A 20,862-nucleotide genomic window follows, 5' to 3' on the forward strand; every position below is an offset into this window, starting at 1 on the left:
GGGGCGGGTGGCAGTCCTTTACCTCATTACCTTAGAGAGGGATAACGGGCGAGTGAAGGATGATGCGCTCGGTATGTGAGAGGCGGGCAGGCGGCAGTCCTTTACCTCATTACCTTAGAGAGGGATAATGGGCGAGTGAAGGATGATGCGCTAGGTATGTGAGAGGTGGGCAGGCGGCAGTCCTTTACCCCAATACCTTAGTGAAGGATGATGTGCTAGGTATGTGAGACGGGGGCGGGAGGGCAGGTAGTCCTTTACCCCATTACCTTAGAGAAGGATGATGAGCGAGTGAAGGATGATGCGCTAGGTATGTGAGAGGCGGGCAGGCGGCAGTCCTTTACCCTATTACCTTAGAGAGGGATAACGGGCGAGTGAAGGATCTGATGCGCTAGGTATGTGAGAGGTGGGCGGCAGTCCTTTACCCCATTACCTTAGAGAAGGATGATGCGCTAGGTATGTGAGAGGCGGGCGGGAGGCAGTCCTTTACTCCAATAATTTAGAGAAAGATGATGTGCTAGGTATGCGAGAGTCGGGTGGGTGGGGAAGTCCTTTACACCATTACCTTAAAGAGGGATAACGGGCGAGTGAAGGATGATGCGCGAGGTATCTGAGAGGCTGGCGGGTGGCAGTAGTTATTCTATAGTCATTACCACCATAGAAGGTTCAGAATGCGCTAATGAAGGATGATCCTATGGGAGAGAAGGCAGTGGAGTCTTTTACCCCATTACCTTAGAGAAGGATAGTAGGTTCTTCAGTCCTACCAACCTAAAGGTTCTGATGCCTTTAAACATCCAATAACCTCAAGACATAGGTTTATATTAAAGACATATTAAACCACAACTGGAACACTCCAGTCATTGTGCTGCTTGTCCACAAAAATTTCAATTTTCACAGAATGGATTTATAAAAATTCAAGGAAAAAAAAATTCTAGAATTACATTATCGAGCAATAACAGTAAAATTGGTCTACACAAGTTTATTGTGGACAATATTGCCGTCAGTATTTCATGGGCTGAAATGTGTTTAATTTTGAATGTTCGCATTTAAAGTGATTGAAAGTACTCGGAGGTGGAGGAAGAGGGAATTTCGTATGGTAAACCTACAAATAGTCCAGCTTCAATAGCCCTCGATCTTTTGACAGAGAGTAAGTGATTACTTTTATGTTTGTACAGTGGAACCTCACTCGCAATCATGGTCGGTTTTGGTTTGTTTAGTTTTACGTCCTATTAACATGCCAGGGTCAGTTTTGTAAGGACGTGCACCTGGCAACTGTTTGTTGGTGGAGGAAAGCCGGATCAACCAAACGTAGTGGTTATACCCAGAGAAAAACAACCTGCCGTGAATTCATCTCGCATTGGTCTATGTACCTGGCATGTTTTTTGTAATCAAAAACTGAACAGAGAAAGTGAAATACTTTTGTAATTAAAATGTCTGACAGAGAGTAAGTGATTACTTTTTTGAGAAGTTTAGTACTTTCTGATTAACAGTCAACTATGACCAGTGAGGCTCAGTGATTATATTTGATGTTTGTGATTCGTCCCATTTGAAATCACACAACTCTGGCACAGGAGTGAGTGGACTTTGCTTTGTGAGACAGATTCAATTAAACTCTCACAGAGAAAGCGATTAACAAATTTAACTATTTGAAAAGATGGCAGCCTGGGACGGCCATTCTGACAGAGAGTACAGTCGAATACTTTTAATTGAAACAGGGCCCTAAACCTAAATGTCTGACACAGAGAGTGAGTGATTACTTTTATGTTTGTAATAGCAGTAACAGCAAACTTAAACTATTCTGAATCAAGATGGCTCCAATGGCGTGATTACTTTTGATGTAATTAAAATGAAATATGACAACTAGGGCCCTGGGGAACCTATATATGAAATTTGAGACAGATTTTCAATGCTTTCTGAGATTAACAAATCTTTAACTATACTCAGAGACAGAGAGCCTAAGGAGATTACTTTTATGATTTGTCCCAAAAAAGCATAACAAAATTTTCTGACAGAGAGTAATTAATTACTTTTATCCCTTCAGTACTTTAGACGTCTGACAGATTTAACTATGAGTGAATCCAAGATGTTTATTTTTGTTGACCGATCATTCCCAAAATGCGTCATATGCACAACTAGAGTCAAGTGGATTACTTTTGTAATTGACGTCTGACAGAGGATCCCTGAGTGATACTTTTGTTTTAAATAGTCAATAACAAAGTTAAGTGATTACTTTTATGTTTGTAATCAAGGACGTCCTGGCTGCCATCTTGCTGAGAGATTGGTCCCAAAATGAAATTGCACAACTAGGGCCCTGGGGAACCTACATTAACTGAGACAGATCCCTGCAGTACTTTCTGAAAAAATGCGATAACAAGAATTGTTAATGGACTTTTAGAGGGACTTTTAATGTCAATCAGAACCATGGACAAAAAGATTTGAATAGACTTTGATGATTGGCTAAAAAATAATAGACGTCTGGCAAAGGTAATGAGTACAACAATAGGGGACGTTGATTTGTGACAGCTTACAAAGTAATGTTTGAAAAGTTTTATGGGATGGTTCGTTAGAACTTAACCTACATGCGGCACCGATCGCTTCCGGTTCTTAAACTATTAATTCTTATTAAAAATTACACATTGACCAGTCGATGCCGGGCCATTATATAGACAAAACAAACATGCGCGGCTTCTTCTACGATAATTACGTAGTCCAACCAACTACATAAGTAAATAAATACCCTGGATGACTCTCAAAATTGAATATAAACTTTCTATGTATTACTAGCTCTGCATATTTTCCTACAGTACACAAACTGCCATGCACGTGGTAGACCTTCGTTAAGGATCTACAACAATAGAACAGAATTAATGGGGTTTTTTTTGGTCAAAAAATCCACTTTGGTATTCAAATTGGAGGACCGTTTTGGGAAGTTTAATCTACTATTACTAAATAGGAATTCACTTCGTAACTACATCCATGTTCGTTTCAATAGGTGATCAGTTTTGAGAAGCTCGATTTCGGGAAGTTATACTTGATTGAACATCTGATTGTAGGGATGAGTGATTACTTTAAGTTTAGTAATAAAACGTCTGACACCCAGGTAATGATTAATACTTTATGTTTTTAATCAACAAGTCTGACAGAGATGAGTGATTACTTCGTTATTAAAGCTCTGTAGAGGTAGTAAGTTTACCATACTTTACTGTTTTAATAAACGTTAGACAGAGATAATGATTACTTTTATGTATGTAATTAGACGCTCCAGACTTTTGAGTGAGTTACTTATCTTCAGTATGTTAAACATCTCTAAAGATGAGTGATTACATTTGTATTAAATGTCTGACAAAGTGAGGAATACTATATGATTGTAATTTAATCTGACATAAAGAGTGATTGGATTACTTTTTTATGTTTGTAATAAATGTCTGACAGAAGAGTAAGTGATTACTTTAAAAATCTAAATGTCTTGACAGAGGTGAGTGATTACTTCCGTTCAAGTTTGTAATTAAATATCTGACAGAGAGTAAGTATTACTTTATGTTGTACTTAGACTCAGACCGAGAGTAAATGAATACTTTATTTTGTAATTAGACGGTCTGACAGAGGTGAGTGATCACTTATATGTTTGTAATAAGACGTCAGACAAAGAGTAAGTCATACTTTCGTAATAAACTCTGACAGAGAGTGAGTGATTTATTCCGGTTAATTAAATTCTGACAGAGAGTAAGTGATACTGTTTATTTTGTAATTAAAACTTCTGTCAAGAGTGAGATCATTACTTTTGATATGTTAACTGTCCTGACAGGATCATATGGTGATGACTTATGTAATTAACCTGTCTGACAGAGGTTAAAGTGATCAACTTCCCGTGTTGATAATTAACGTCTTGCAGAGAGTAAGTAATTAGGCTTGTTTCTAGGTGAATTTGTGGAAAAAATCTATTGTTTTCGTCAAGTTTCTATTCTTATTATTATTCTATTAATCAGCTTCATTATTTTTCCTGTTTTTGTGAACGCTCTATCGTCAAACGTAAAGACATAATAAAAATGATTCAGTATCGTTTAAACTCTTATCTACGTTGTTCTATGAACAAAATTAAGTATCAAAAAATCCACATAGTGGCCGCATGACGAACAACCTTAAAACAACAAAGACTGCTCAAACTCAAAAAGATGACACGCTATTTCAAATGTGAAGGTATTTTTATTGTAGGAAATCGAGCATATCTAACTTTGAGACATCGACATGTTCCTCAAAATATGTCTCGTTAAAAAGCTCGCTAGAGAGTCAAAGTTTACCAAAAGTGACTCATTTTTTGATGGTATATTATTCCGTTAGAATACCCAGCTTTTTTTTAGTACATCGATTCATATGTCATTCTAAATGTTTGATGTCTTCAAAAAAACTTGTCCACTAATTAATTTTATGAACGTAATCCATATTTAACTCCGATTTTTTCAAATTTCGACAATTATATTTTAAACATAGTCCTCCAGATTCCACCATCCGATCCAGCCAAACTCACACAAGTATTATTCCACTTGATTAACCGTGACTAATCTTGTTAATAGGTGTTGATGTGATAATGTGACTCATTGACCTTGACCTATATCAAAGGGCACTCAAAGGGTCTAACATATATCCTAAAATCTTCAAATGACTTATTGTAAAGTTCTGAAAGGCCTGACGACCTGGTATTGGACTTTTGGTACGTTGAAACTAAGCGCTACCAAGTGTGTTATGAATGACCTTGAACGGAGTAGCTTTTAGGTGAAAAGCCCGTCAAATTGTCCCCGGTAGACAATTTCTAGTTACTTTTATGTTGTAATTAAACGTCAGACAGAGAGTAAAGTGATTACTTTTGTAACTAGTACGTCTGGACCGAATTAAATGTCTAAATGTCTGACAGAGAGTAAGTGATTACTTTTATATTTGTAATTAAACATCTGACAGAGAGTAAGTGATTACTTTTGTAATTAAACTTCTCACAGATAGTAAGTGATTACTTTTATGTTTTTAATTAGACGTCTGATAGAGAGTGAGTGATTACTTTTGTAATTAGACGTCTGACAGTGAGTAAGTGATTACTTTTATGTTTGTAATTAAACGTCTCACAGAGAGTAAGTGATTACTTTTGTGTTTGTAATTAAACGTCTGGCAGAGAGTGAGTGATTACTTTTGTATTAAACGTCTGACAGAGAGAAAGTGATTACTTTTATGTTTGTAATTAAACGTCTCACAGAGAGTAAGTGATTACTTTTGTAATAAAACGTCTCACAGAGAGTGAGTGATTACTTTTGTAATTAAAAGTCTCACAGAGAGTAAGTGATTACTTTTATGTTTGTAATTAAACGTCTGACAGAGAGTAAGTGATTACTTTTGTAATTAAATGTCTCACAGAGAGTGAGTGATTACTTTTGTAATTAAAAGTCTCACAGAGAGTAAGTGATTACTTTTATGTTTGTAATTAAACGTCTGACAGAGAGTAAGTGATTACTTTTGTAATTAAATGTCTCACAGAGAGTGAGTGATTACTTTTGTAGAGTTAAACGTCTGACAGAGAGTGAGTGATTACGTTCAATTTTTGTAATTAAAACATTACTTTTGTAATTAAACGTCTGACAGAGAGTAAGTGATTACTTTTATGTTTGTAATTAAACGTCTGACAGAGAGTAAGTGATTACTTTTGTAATTAAAAGTCTCACAGAGAGAAAGTGATTACTTTTGTGTTTGTAATTAGTCGTCTGACAGAGAGTGAGTGATTACTTTTATGTTTGTAATTAGACGTCTCACAGAGAGTAAGTGATTAATTTTGTAATTAAACGTCTGACAGAGAGTGAGTGATTACTTTTATGTTTGTAATTAAGCGTCTGACAGAGAGTAAGTGATTACTTTTGTAATTAAATGTCTGACCGAGAGTAAGTGATTACTTTTATGTTTGTAATTAAACGTCTCACAGAGAGTAAGTGATTAATTTTGTAATTAAATGTCTGACCGAGAGTAAGTGATTACTTTTATGTTTGTAATTAAACGTCTCACAGAGAGTTATTGATTACTTTTGTAATAAAACGTCTGACAGAGAGTGAGTGATTAATTTTGTAATTAAACATCTCACAGAGACTAAGTGATTACTTTTATGTTTGTAATTAAACGTCTGACAGAGAGTAAGTGATTACTTTTGTAATTAAACGTCTCACAGAGAGAAAGTGATTACTTTTGTGTTTGTAATTAGTCGTCTGACAGAGAGTGAGTGATTACTTTTATGTTTGTAATTAGACGTCTCACAGAGAGTAAGTGATTAATTTTGTAATTAAACGTCTGACAGAGAGTAAGTGATTACTTTTATGTTTGTAATTAAGCGTCTGACAGAGAGTAAGTGATTACTTTTGTAATTAAATGTCTGACCGAGAGTAAGATGACTTTTACTTTTATGTTTGTAATTGATTAATTTGTAACGTCTCACAGAGAGTAAGTGATTACTTTTGTAATAAACGTCTCACAAAAGTGTCTGACAAACGTCTCACAGAGTGAGTGATTAATTTTGTAATTAAACATCTCACAGAGACTAAGTGATTACTTTTATGTTTGTAATTAAACGTCTCACAGAGAGTAAGTGATTACTTTTGTAATTAAACGTCTCACAGATAGTAAGTGATTACTTTTATGTTTGTAATTAAACGTCTGACAGAGAGTAAGTGATTACTTTTATATTTGTAATTAGACGTCGGATCGAGAGTGAATGATTACTTTTGTAATTAGACCTCTGACAGAGAGTAAGTGATTACTTTAATGTTTGTAATTAGACGTCTGACAGAGAGTAAATGATTACTTTTGTTATTAAATGTCTGACAGAGTAAGAGTAAGTCCAGCACAGAGAGTTAAGTTCACTTTTTGTTGTCACATGAGTGAGTGATTAATTGTAAATTGTCTGACAGAGAGTAAGTGATTTTTTTTGTAATTAAACATCTGACCGAAAGTAAGTGCTTACTTTTGTAATTAGATGTCTGACAGAGAGTAAGTGACTTCTTTTATGTTTGTAATCAATAAAATCACCCTATATGATTTATCATGATTCACATTATTTCTACATGTAACTAAACTAAAGTCAGGGGAAATCACCTGGTTGAAGCTTCTCGGTATCGTTACCAGCTCAGAATATTTCGTCATTTTTGTATATGTATAACCATGTGAATGGCGATGTTTATTGATCATCTATAAATAAGGATACATTGCGAACTTTTGCAGTGATGGTGGTGGCAGCAGAGTAGGGGAAAGAAGAGGTGGTAAGGACTTCCGATTCTCTCCTCAAGGTCGTGGGGGTTACTGGAGCAAAGATCAAGACAGTAATGGTGGCAGGTAAGGTCATAGAGGTCAAGGCCTAGAAATGAAGGCTAGCCTGATAGCCAGTTTTGCATTTAATTCAGCTATGTATTTACAGGTGGTATTCAAGCTAATGTTATAAATCCAATAGAAACTGCCCACAGCCCAATTTTGTTGAAACTTTGTATATCGAAACTACTACTAGTTGTCCTTTTAAAATGACACTACTTTTTCCTTTTGTGATTTTAAAATGTCCCAAAGGGCCTGAATTCTTCGTATTCATTTTCATTAAAACTACCTGCACAAACATGCCAAAATGGGTTAGCCTTTGTTAAATATTCTCCATTTTTTTTTCATTAATCATTTGAGTAGATTGTACGTCTCAGGTGACCTATTCTAATTGCCTTTTGTCTATCACTGTCCGTCGTGCGTCGTATGGCGATAACAATTTACTTTTTCGACTTCTTCTCCAAAACTACTTATTAACCAAATTTGTTGAAATTTTGCAAAAACCTTCCATAGCCAAAGGTCAACCAAAATGTGAATTATATGGTCCCAGCCCCCCAGGGGCCTGAGGGAAGGGGCCAAAAGGGGTCAAATAGGCTGAAACTTCAAAAATCTTCTTCTGAAATTCCAGAAATGGCAGGATCAAATACTCTTCATAGATTGAAAGGTCTTGAGGTCCTTTACAAAAATTGTGAATTATATGACCCTGGGGTCTCACGTTCCCTCCTGTGGAGGGGGTCAAGTTTACTATTGTTTATATAGGGAAAACACATTTTTGAGCATTATCTGGTCATTTGTAATAGGAAATAAGTCAAATGTTGTCAGAATTATCAGTATGAGATGGCCATTGAATCTTATCAACAATTTTTCCACGCATGATCCCCAGGAGCCTGAGAGGTGGGGCCAAAAGGGGTCAAATAGGCTGGAACTTCAAAAATCTTCTTTTGAAATTCCAGAAATGGCAGAATCAAATACTCTTCATAGATTGAAAGGACTTGAGGTCCGTAACAAAAATTGTGAATTACATGACCCTGGGGTCTCACATTCCCTCCTGTGGAGGGGGTCAAGTTTACTATTGTTTATATAGGGAAAACACATTTTTGAGCATTATCTGGTCATTTGTAATAGGAAATAAGTCAAATGTTGTCAGAATTATCAGTATGAGATGGCCATTGAATCTTATCAACAATTTTTCCACGAATGACCCCCAGGAGCCTGAGAGGTGGGGCCAAAAGGGGTCAAATAGGCTGAAACTTCAAAAATCTTCTTCTGAAATTCCAGCAATGGCAGAATAAAATACTCTTCATAGATTGAAAGGTCTTGAGGTCCTTTACAAAAATTGTGAATTATATGACCCTGGGGTTTCACGTTCCCTCCTGTGGAGGGGGTCAAGTTTGCTATTGTTTGTATAGGGAAAACACATTTTTGAGCATTATTTGGTCATTTATAATAGGAAATAAGTCAAATGTTGTCAGAATTATCAGTATGAGATGGCCATTGAATCCTATCAACAATTTTTCCACGAATGACCCCCCAGGAGCCTGAGAGGTGGGGCCGAAAGGGGTCAAATAGGCTGAAACTTCAAAAATTTTCTTCTGAAATCCCAGAAATGGCAGAATCAAATACTCCTCATATATTGAAAGGTCTTGAGGTCCTTTACAAAAATTATGGACTATAGTTTATATAGGAAAAGCACATTTATGAACATTATTTTCTTATTTTTCATAGGATATTAGTCAAACTAGGTTAGAATTTTTAGCCTGAGATAGCATTTTATCGTCATTTCCATATTTGTCCTAGCTGACCCCCAGGGGCCTTCGGGGCAGGGCCAATAGAAGTCAAATAGGCTAAAATTTCAAAAATCTTCTTCTGAATTCACAGATTTAATGGAGCCAGATACTCTTCATAGATTGGAATGTCTTAAAGCCCTTTACACAAATTGTGAATTTCATGGCCCTTGGATCTCAGATTTTACCCTGGGGAGGGGGTCAATTTTACTATAGTTTATATTGGAAAAACCAAATTATGAACATTATTTGCTTTGTTTTCATAGGAAATTAGTCAAACTGGGTTAGAATTATTAGCCTGAGAAAGCATTTTAACATCATATCCATATTGGTCCTGGCCAACCCCCACGGGCCAGAGGGGCGGGGTCAAATTGGCAAACTGTTTAAAAATCTTCTGAATTCACAGATTGATGGAAACAAATACTCTTCATAGATTGAAACGTCTTAAGGCCCTTTACAAAATGTTTATATTTCATGGTTCTGGGATCTCGGATTTTCCCCAGGGGAGGGAGTAAAATTTACTATAGTTTATATAGGAAAACCACATTTATGAATATTATTTGCTTAGTTTTAACAGGAAATGAGTCAAACTGGGTTAGAATTATTAGCCTGAAATAGCATTTTAATACCATATCCTTATTGGTCTTGGCTGACCCCCAGGGACCAGAGGGGCGGGGCCAAAATGGCTAAAATTTCAAAAATTGAATTCACAGGTTTGATGAAACCAAATAATCTTCATAGATTAAAAAGTTAAATTTATAAAATTACTAGACACTGACTGACTTCTAGTTTGTTTTTGTTGTTTAATATTTGTAAAGCAAATTGGAATTTTAAGCATTAGGTTTGGTAGCATAATAAACTTAACTATCAAAATGAAAAACAAAAAATAAAAATTCTAATACGAAGGTTCAACTTTAAAGTTTATTCTAATACGTAAATACTTTTTACAGACTTGAACCGACTTTACCAAATTTTCTATTTCTGTATCAGCACTCAGGTGACCGTCAAGGCCTCTTGGGCCTCTTGTTAGGGGAAAATTTTGTTTGAAATCATATTTTTTATGAAAAATTAACACTTTGGGGAAAAAAGAAAACAAAACATTGCTTTTTGTCATCTCATTTACACTGTTTTACCAGGGTAATACGTGTATTGATCATTAGTTAAAAATAAACATTTACCAGGAAAACACGTGTATTGATCATTAGATAAACATTTACCAGGGTAATACGTGTATTGATCATTAGATAAACATTTACCAGGGTGTAATACGTGTATTGATCATTAGATAAACATTTACCAGGGTAATACGTGTATTGATCATGAGATCATTTACCAGATAAACTGTATTATCCAGATAAACATTACAGGGTAATACGTGTATTGATCATTAGATAAACATTTACCAGGGTAATACGTGTATTGATCATTAGATAAACATTTACCAGGGTAATACGTGTATTGATCATTAGATAAACATTTACCAGGGTAATACGTGTATTGATCATTAGATAAACATTTACCAGGGTAATACGTGTATTGATCATTAGATAAACATTTACCAGGGTAATACGTGTATTGATCATTAGATAAACATTTACCAGGGTAATACGTGTATTGATCATTAGATAAACATTTACCAGGGTAATACGTGTATTGATCATTAGATAAACATTTACCAGGGTAATACGTGTATTTGATCATTAGATTAGATAACATTTACCAGGGTAATACGTGTATTGATCATTAGATAAACATTTACCAGGGTATACGTGTATTGATCATTAGATAAACATTTACCAGGGTAATCACGTGTATTGATCATTAGAACATTTACATTTACAGGATACGTGTATTGATCATTAGATAAACATTTACCAGGGTAATACGTGTATTGATCATTAGATAAACATTTACCAGGGTAATACGTGTATTGATCATTAGATAAACATTTACCAGGGTAATACGTGTATTGATCATTAGATAAACATTTACCAGGGTAATACGTGTATTGATCATTAGATAAACATTTACCAGGGTAAAACGTGTATTGATCATTAGATAAACATTTACCAGGGTAATACGTGTATTGATCATTAGATAAACATTTACCAGGGTAATACGTGTATTGATCATTAGATAAACATTTACCAGGGTAATACGTGTATTGATCATTAGATAAACATTTACCAGGGTAATACGTGTATTGATCATTAGATAAACATTTACCAGGGTATACGTGTATTGATCATTAGATAAACATTTACCAGGGTAATACGTGTATTGATCATTAGATAAACATTTACCAGGGTAATACGTGTATTGATCATTAGATAAACATTTACCAGGGTAATACGTGTATTGATCATTAGATAAACATTTACCAGGGTAATACGTGTATTGATCATTAGATAAACATTTACCAGGGTAATACGTGTATTGATCATTAGATAAACATTTACCAGGGTAATACGTGTATTGATCATTAGATAAACATTTACCAGGGTAATACGTGTATTGATCATTAGATAAACATTTACCAGGGTAATACGTGTATTGATCATTAGATAAACATTTACCAGGGTATCACGTGTATTGATCATTAGATAAACATTTACCAGGGTAATACGTGTATTGATCATTAGATAAACATTTACCAGGGTAATACGTGTATTGATCATTAGATAAACATTTACCAGGGTAATACGTGTATTGATCATAAGATAAACATTTACCAGGGTAATACGTGTATTGATCATTAGATAAACATTTACCAGGGTATACGTGTATTGATCATTAGATAAACATTTACCAGGGTAATACGTGTATTGATCATTAGATAAACATTTACCAGGGTAATACGTGTATTGATCATTTCATTTACCAGGGTAAAACGTGTATTGATCATTAGATAAATATTTACCAGAGTAATACGTGTATTGATCATTAGATAAACATTTACCAGGGTAATACGTGTATTGATCATTAGATAAACATTTACCAGGGTAATACGTGTATTGATCATTAGATAAACATTTACCAGGGTAATACGTGTATTGATCATTAGATAAACATTTACCAGGTAGGGTAATACGTGTATTGATCATTAGATAAACATTTACCAGGGTAAAACGTGTATTGATCATTAGATAAACATTTACCAGGGTAATACGTGTATTGATCATTAGATAAACATTTACCAGGGTAATACGTGTATTGATCATAAGATTAACATTTACCAGGGTAATACGTGTATTGATCATTAGATAAACATTTACCAGGGTAATACGTGTATTGATCATTAGATAAACATTTACCAGGGTAATACGTGTATTGATCATTAGATAAACATTTACCAGGGTAATACGTGTATTGATCATTAGATAAACATTTACCAGGGTAATACGTGTATTGATCATTAGATAAACATTTACCAGGGTAATACGTGTATTGATCATTAGATAAACATTTACCAGGGTAATACGTGTATTGATCATTTCATTTACCAGAGTTATACGTGTATTGATCATTAGATAAACATTTACCAGGGTAATACGTGTATTGATTATTAGATAAACATTTACCAGGGTAATACGTGTATTGATCATTAGATAAACATTTACCAGGGTATCACGTGTATTGATCATTAGATAAACATTTACCAGGGTAATACGTGTATTGATCATTAGATAAACATTTACCAGGGTAATACGTGTATTGATCATTAGATAAACATTTACCAGAGTTATACGTGTATTGATCATTAGATAAACATTTACCAGGGTAATACGTGTATTGATCATTAGATAAACATTTACCAGGGTAATACGTGTATTTGATCATTAGATAAACATTTATCGGGGTATCACGTGTATTGATCATTAGATAAACATTTACCAGGGTAATACGTGTATTGATCATTAGATAAACATTTACCAGGGTATAACGTGTATTGATCATTAGATAAACATTTACCAGGGTTATACGTGTATTGATCATTAGATAAACATTTACCAGGGTAATACGTGTATTGATCATTAGGATAAACATTTACCAGGGTAATACGTGTATTGATCATTAGATAAACATTTACCAGGGTAATACGTGTATTGATCATTAGATAAACATTTACCAGGGTAATACGTGTATTGATCATTAATATAAACATTTACCAGGGTAATACGTGTATTGATCATTAGATAAACATTTACCAGGGTAATACGTGTATTGATCATTAGATAAACATTTACCAGGGTAATACGTGTATTGATCATTAGATAAACATTTACCAGGGTAATACGTGTATTGATCATTAGATTAACATTTACCAGGGTAATACGTGTATTGATCATTAGATAAACATTTACCAGGGTAATACGTGTATTGATCATTAGATAAACATTTACCAGGGTAATACGTGTATTGATCATTAGATAAACATTTACCAGGGTAATACGTGTATTGATCATTAGATAAACATTTACCAGGGTAATACGTGTATTGATCATTAGATAAACATTTACCAGGGTAATACGTGTATTGATCATTAGATAAACATTTACCAGGGTAATACGTGTATTGATCATTAGATAAACATTTACCAGGGTAATACGTGTATTGATCATTAGATAAACATTTACCAGGGTAATACGTGTATTGATCATTAGATAAACATTTACCAGGGTAATACGTGTATTGATCATTAGATAAACATTTACCAGGGTAATACGTGTATTGATCATTAGATAAACATTTACCAGGGTAATACGTGTATTGATCATTAGATAAACATTTACCAGGGTAATACGTGTATTGATCATTAGATTAACATTTACCAGGGTAATACGTGTATTGATCATTAGATAAACATTTACCAGGGTAATACGTGTATTGATCATTAGATAAACATTTACCAGGGTAATACGTGTATTGATCATTAGATAAACATTTACCAGGGTAATACGTGTATTGATCATTAGATAAACATTTATCAGGGTATCACGTGTATTGATCATTAGATAAACATTTACCAGGGTAATACGTGTATTGATCATTAGATAAACATTTACCAGGGTAATACGTGTATTGATCATTAGATAAACATTTACCAGGGTAATACGTGTATTGATCATTAGATAAACATTTACCAGGGTAATACGTGTATTGATCATTAGATAAACATTTACCAGAGTAATACGTGTATTGATCATTAGATAAACATTTACCAGGGTAATACGTGTATTGATCATTAGATAAACATTTACCAGGGTATCACGTGTATTGATCATTAGATAAACATTTATCAGGGTATCACGTGTATTGATCATTAGATAAACATTTACCAGGGTAATACGTGTATTGATCATTAGATAAACATTTACCAGGGTAATACGTGTATTGATCATTAGATAAACATTTATCAGGGTATCACGTGTATTGATCATTAGATAAACATATTTACCAGGGTAATACGTGTATTGATCATTAGATAAACATTTACCAGGGTAATACGTGTATTGATCATTAGATAAACATTTACCAGGGTAATACGTGTATTGATCATTAGATAAACATTTACCAGGGTAATACGTGTATTGATCATTAGATAAACATTTACCAGGGTAATACGTGTATTGATCATTAGATAAACATTTACCAGGGTAATACGTGTATTGATCATTAGATAAACATTTACCAGGGTAATACGTGTATTGATCATTAGATAAACATTTACCAGGGTAATACGTGTATTGATCATTAGATAAACATTTACCAGGGTAATACGTGTATTGATCATTAGATAAACATTTACCAGGGTAATACGTGTATTGATCATTAGATAAACATTTACCAGGGTAATACGTGTATTGATCATTAGATAAACATTTACCAGGGTAATACGTGTATTGATCATTAGATAAACATTTACCAGGGTAATACGTGTATTGATCATTAGATAAACATTTACCAGGGTAATACGTGTATTGATCATTAGATAAACATTTACCAGGGTAATACGTGTATTTGATCATTAGATAAACATTTACCAGGGTAATACGTGTATTGATCATTAGATAAACATTTACCAGGGTAATACGTGTATTGATCATTAGATAAACATTTACCAGGGTATCACGTGTATTGATCATTAGATAAACATTTACCAGGGTAATACGTGTATTGATCATTAGATAAACATTTACCAGGGTAATACGTGTATTGATCATTAGATAAACATTTACCAGGGTATCACGTGTATTGATCATTAGATAAACATTTATCAGGGTATCACGTGTATTGATCATTAGATAAACATTTACCAGGGTAATACGTGTATTGATCATTAGATAAACATTTACCAGGGTAATACGTGTATTGATCATTAGATAAACATTTACCAGGGTAATACGTGTATTGATCATTAGATAAACATTTACCAGGGTAATACGTGTATTGATCATTAGATAAACATTTACCAGGGTAATACGTGTATTGATCATTAGATAAACATTTACCAGGGTAATACGTGTATTGATCATTAGATAAACATTTACCAGGGTAATACGTGTATTGATCATTAGATAAACATTTACCAGGGTATCACGTGTATTGATCATTAGATAAACATTTACCAGGGTAATACGTGTATTGATCATTAGATAAACATTTACCAGGGTAATACGTGTATTGATCATTAGATAAACATTTACCAGGGTAATACGTGTATTGATCATTAGATAAACATTTACCAGGGTTATACGTGTATTGATCATTAGATAAAATTTACCAGGGTTATACATGTATTTGATCATTAGATAAACATTTACCAGGGTAATACGTGTATTGATCATTAGATAAACATTTACCAGGGTAATACGTGTATTGATCATTAGATAAACATTTACCAGGGTATCACGTGTATTGATCATTAGATAAACATTTACCAGGGTAATACGTGTATTGATCATTAGATAAACATTTACCAGGGTAATACGTGTATTGATCATTGATAAACATTTACCAGGGTTATACGTGTATTGATCATTAGATAAACATTTACCAGGGTAATACGTGTATTGATCATTAGATAAACATTTACCAGGGTAATACGTGTATTGATCATTAGATAAACATTTACCAGGGTAATACGTGTATTGATCATTAGATAAACATTTACCAGGGTAATACGTGTATTGATCATTAGATAAACATTTACCAGAGTAATACGTGTATTGATCATAAGATAAACATTTACCAGGGTAATACGTGTATTGATCATTAGATAAACATTTACCAGGGTAATACGTGTATTGATCATTAGATAAACATTTACCAGGGTAATACGTGTATTGATCATTAGATAAACATTTACCAGGGTAATACGTGTATTGATCATTAGATAAACATTTACCAGGGTAATACGTGTATTGATCATTAGATAAACATTTACCAGGGTATCACGTGTATTGATCATTAGATAAACATTTACCAGGGTATCACGTGTATTGATCATTAGATAAACATTTACCAGGGTAATACGTGTATTGATCATTAGATAAACATTTACCAGGGTATTACGTGTATTGATCATTAGATAAACATTTACCAGGGTAATACGTGTATTGATCATTAGATAAACATTTACCAGGGTATAACGTGTATTGATCATTAGATAAACATTTACCAGGGTAATACGTGTATTGATCATTAGATAAACATTTACCAGGGTAATACGTGTATTGATCATTAGATAAACATTTACCAGGGTAATACGTGTATTGATCATTAGATAAACATTTACCAGGGTAATACGTGTATTGATCATTAGATAAACATTTACCAGGGTAATACGTGTATTGATCATTAGATAAACATTTACCAGGGTATAACGTGTATTGATCATTAGATAAACATTTACACAGGGTAATACGTGTATTGATCATTAGATAAACATTTACCAGGGTAATACGTGTATTGATCATTAGATAAACATTTACCAGGGTATCACGTGTATTGATCATTAGATAAACATTTATCAGGGTATCACGTGTATTGATCATTAGATAAACATTTACCAGGGTAATACGTGTATTGATCATTAGATAAACATTTACCAGGGTATCACGTGTATTGATCATTAGATAAACATTTACCAGGGTAATACGTGTATTGATCATTAGATAAACATTTACCAGGGTAATACGTGTATTGATCATTAGATAAACATTTACCAGGGTATCACGTGTATTGATCATTAGATAAACATTTACCAGGGTAATACGTGTATTGATCATTAGATAAACATTTACCAGGGTAATACGTGTATTGATCATTAGATAAACATTTACCAGGGTAATACGTGTATTGATCATTAGATAAACATTTACCAGGGTAATACGTGTATTGATCATTAGATAAACATTTACCAGGGTAATACGTGTATTGATCATTAGATAAACATTTACCAGGGTAATACGTGTATTGATCATTAGATAAACATTTACCAGGGTAATACGTGTATTGATCATTAGATAAACATTTACCAGGGTAATACGTGTATTGATCATTAGATAAACATTTACCAGGGTAATACGTGTATTGATCATTAGATAAACATTTACCAGGGTAATACGTGTATTGATCATTAGATAAACATTTACCAGGGTAATACGTGTATTGATCATTAGATAAACATTTACCAGGTAGGGTAATACGTGTATTGATCATTAGATAAACATTTACCAGGGTAATACGTGTATTGATCATTAGATAAACATTTACCAGGGTAATACGTGTATTGATCATTAGATAAACATTTACCAGGGTAATACGTGTATTGATCATTAGATAAACATTTACCAGGGTAATACGTGTATTGATCATTAGATAAACATTTACCAGGGTATCACGTGTATTGATCATTAGATAAACATTTACCAGGGTAATACGTGTATTGATCATTAGATAAACATTTACCAGGGTATCACGTGTATTGATCATTAGATAAACATTTACCAGGGTAATACGTGTATTGATCATTAGATAAACATTTACCAGGGTAATACGTGTATTGATCATTAGATAAACATTTACCAGGGTAATACGTGTATTGATCATTAGATAAACATTTACCAGGGTAATACGTGTATTGATCATTAGATAAACATTTACCAGGGTATCACGTGTATTGATCATTAGATAAACATTTACCAGGGTAATACGTGTATTGATCATTAGATAAACATTTACCAGGGTAATACGTGTATTGATCATTAGATAAACATTTACCAGGGTAATACGTGTATTGATCATTAGATAAACATTTATCGGGGTATCACGTGTATTGATCATTAGATAAACATTTACCAGGGTAATACGTGTATTGATCATTAGATAAACATTTACCAGGGTAATACGTGTATTGATCATTAGATAAACATTTACCAGGGTAATACGTGTATTGATCATTAGATAAACATTTACCAGGGTATCACGTGTATTGATCATTAGATCATTTACCAGGGTAATACGTGTATTGATCATTAGATAAACATTTACCAGGGTAATACGTTATAATGTATTGATCATTAGATAAACATTTACCAGGGTAATACGTGTATTGATCATTAGATAAACATTTACCAGGGTAATACGTGTATTGATCATTAGATAAACATTTACCAGGGTATCACGTGTATTGATCATTAGATAAACATTTACCAGGGTAATACGTGTATTGATCATTAGATAAACATTTACCAGGGTAATACGTGTATTGATCATTAGATAAACATTTACCAGGGTAATACGTGTATTGATCATTAGATAAACATTTACCAGGGTATAATGTATTGATCATTAGATAAACATTTACCAGGGTAATACGTGTATTGATCATTAGATAAACATTTACCAGGGTAATACGTGTATTGATCATTAGATAAACATTTACCAGGGTAATACGTGTATTGATCATTAGATAAACATTTACCAGGGTAATACGTGTATTGATCATTAGATAAACATTTACCAGGGTAATACGTGTATTGATCATTAGATAAACATTTACCAGGGTAATACGTGTATTGATCATTAGATAAACATTTACCAGGGTAATACGTGTATTGATCATTAGATAAACATTTACCAGGGTATCACGTGTATTGATCATTAGATTAACATTTACCATGGTAATACGTGTATTGATCATTAGATAAACATTTACCAGGGTAATACGTGTATTGATCATTAGATAAACATTTACCAGGGTAATACGTGTATTGATCATTAGATAAACATTTACCAGGGTAATACGTGTATTGATCATTAGATAAACATTTACCAGGGTAATACGTGTATTGATCATTAGATAAACATTTACCAGGGTAATACGTGTATTGATCATTAGATTAACATTTACCAGGGTAATACGTGTATTGATCATTAGATAAACATTTACCAGGGTAATACGTGTATTGATCATTAGATAAACATTTACCAGGGTAATACGTGTATTGATCATTAGATAAACATTTACCAGGGTAATACGTGTATTGATCATTAGATAAACATTTACCAGGGTAATACGTGTATTGATCATTAGATAAACATTTACCAGGGTAATACGTGTATTGATCATTAGATAAACATTTACCAGGGTAATACGTGTATTGATCATTAGATAAACATTTACCAGGGTATCACGTGTATTGATCATTAGATAAACATTTACCAGGGTAATACGTGTATTGATCATTAGATAAACATTTACCAGGGTAATACGTGTATTGATCATTAGATAAACATTTACCAGGGTAATACGTGTATTGATCATTAGATAAACATTTACCAGGGTAATACGTGTATTGATCATTAGATAAACATTTACCAGGGTAATACGTGTATTGATCATTAGATAAACATTTACCAGGGTAATACGTGTATTGATCATTAGATAAACATTTACCAGGGTAATACGTGTATTGATCATTAGATAAACATTTACCAGGGTAATACGTGTATTGTACCAGACGTTATTGATCATTAGATAAACATTTACCAGGGTAATACGTGTATTGATCATTAGATAAACATTTACCAGGGTAATACGTGTATTGATCATTAGATAAACATTTACCAGGGTAATACGTGTATTGATCATTAGATAAACATTTACCAGGGTAATACGTGTATTGATCATTAGATAAACATTTACCAGGGTAATACGTGTATTGATCATTAGATAAACATTTACCAGGGTAATACGTGTATTGATCATTAGATAAACATTTACCAGGGTAATACGTGTATTGATCATTAGATAAACATTTACCAGGGTAATACGTGTATTGATCATTAGATAAACATTTACCAGGGTAATACGTGTATTGATCATTAGATAAACATTTACCAGGGTAATACGTGTATTGATCATTAGATAAACATTTACCAGGGTATACGTGTATTGATCATTAGATAAACATTTACCAGGTATACGTGGTATACGTGTATTGATCATTAGATAAACATTTACCAGGGTAATACGTGTATTGATCATTAGATAAACATTTACCATGGTAATACGTGTATTGATCATTAGATAAACATTTACCAGGGTATCACGTGTATTGATCATTAGATAAACATTTACCAGGGTAATACGTGTATTGATCATTAGATTAACATTTACCATGGTAATACGTGTATTGATCATAAGATTAACATTTACCAGGGTAATACGTGTATTTGATCATTA

This window comes from Argopecten irradians, chromosome 2 (genome assembly GCF_041381155.1).
Source record: "Argopecten irradians isolate NY chromosome 2, Ai_NY, whole genome shotgun sequence".
NCBI classification, from domain to species: Eukaryota; Metazoa; Mollusca; class Bivalvia; order Pectinida; family Pectinidae; genus Argopecten; species Argopecten irradians.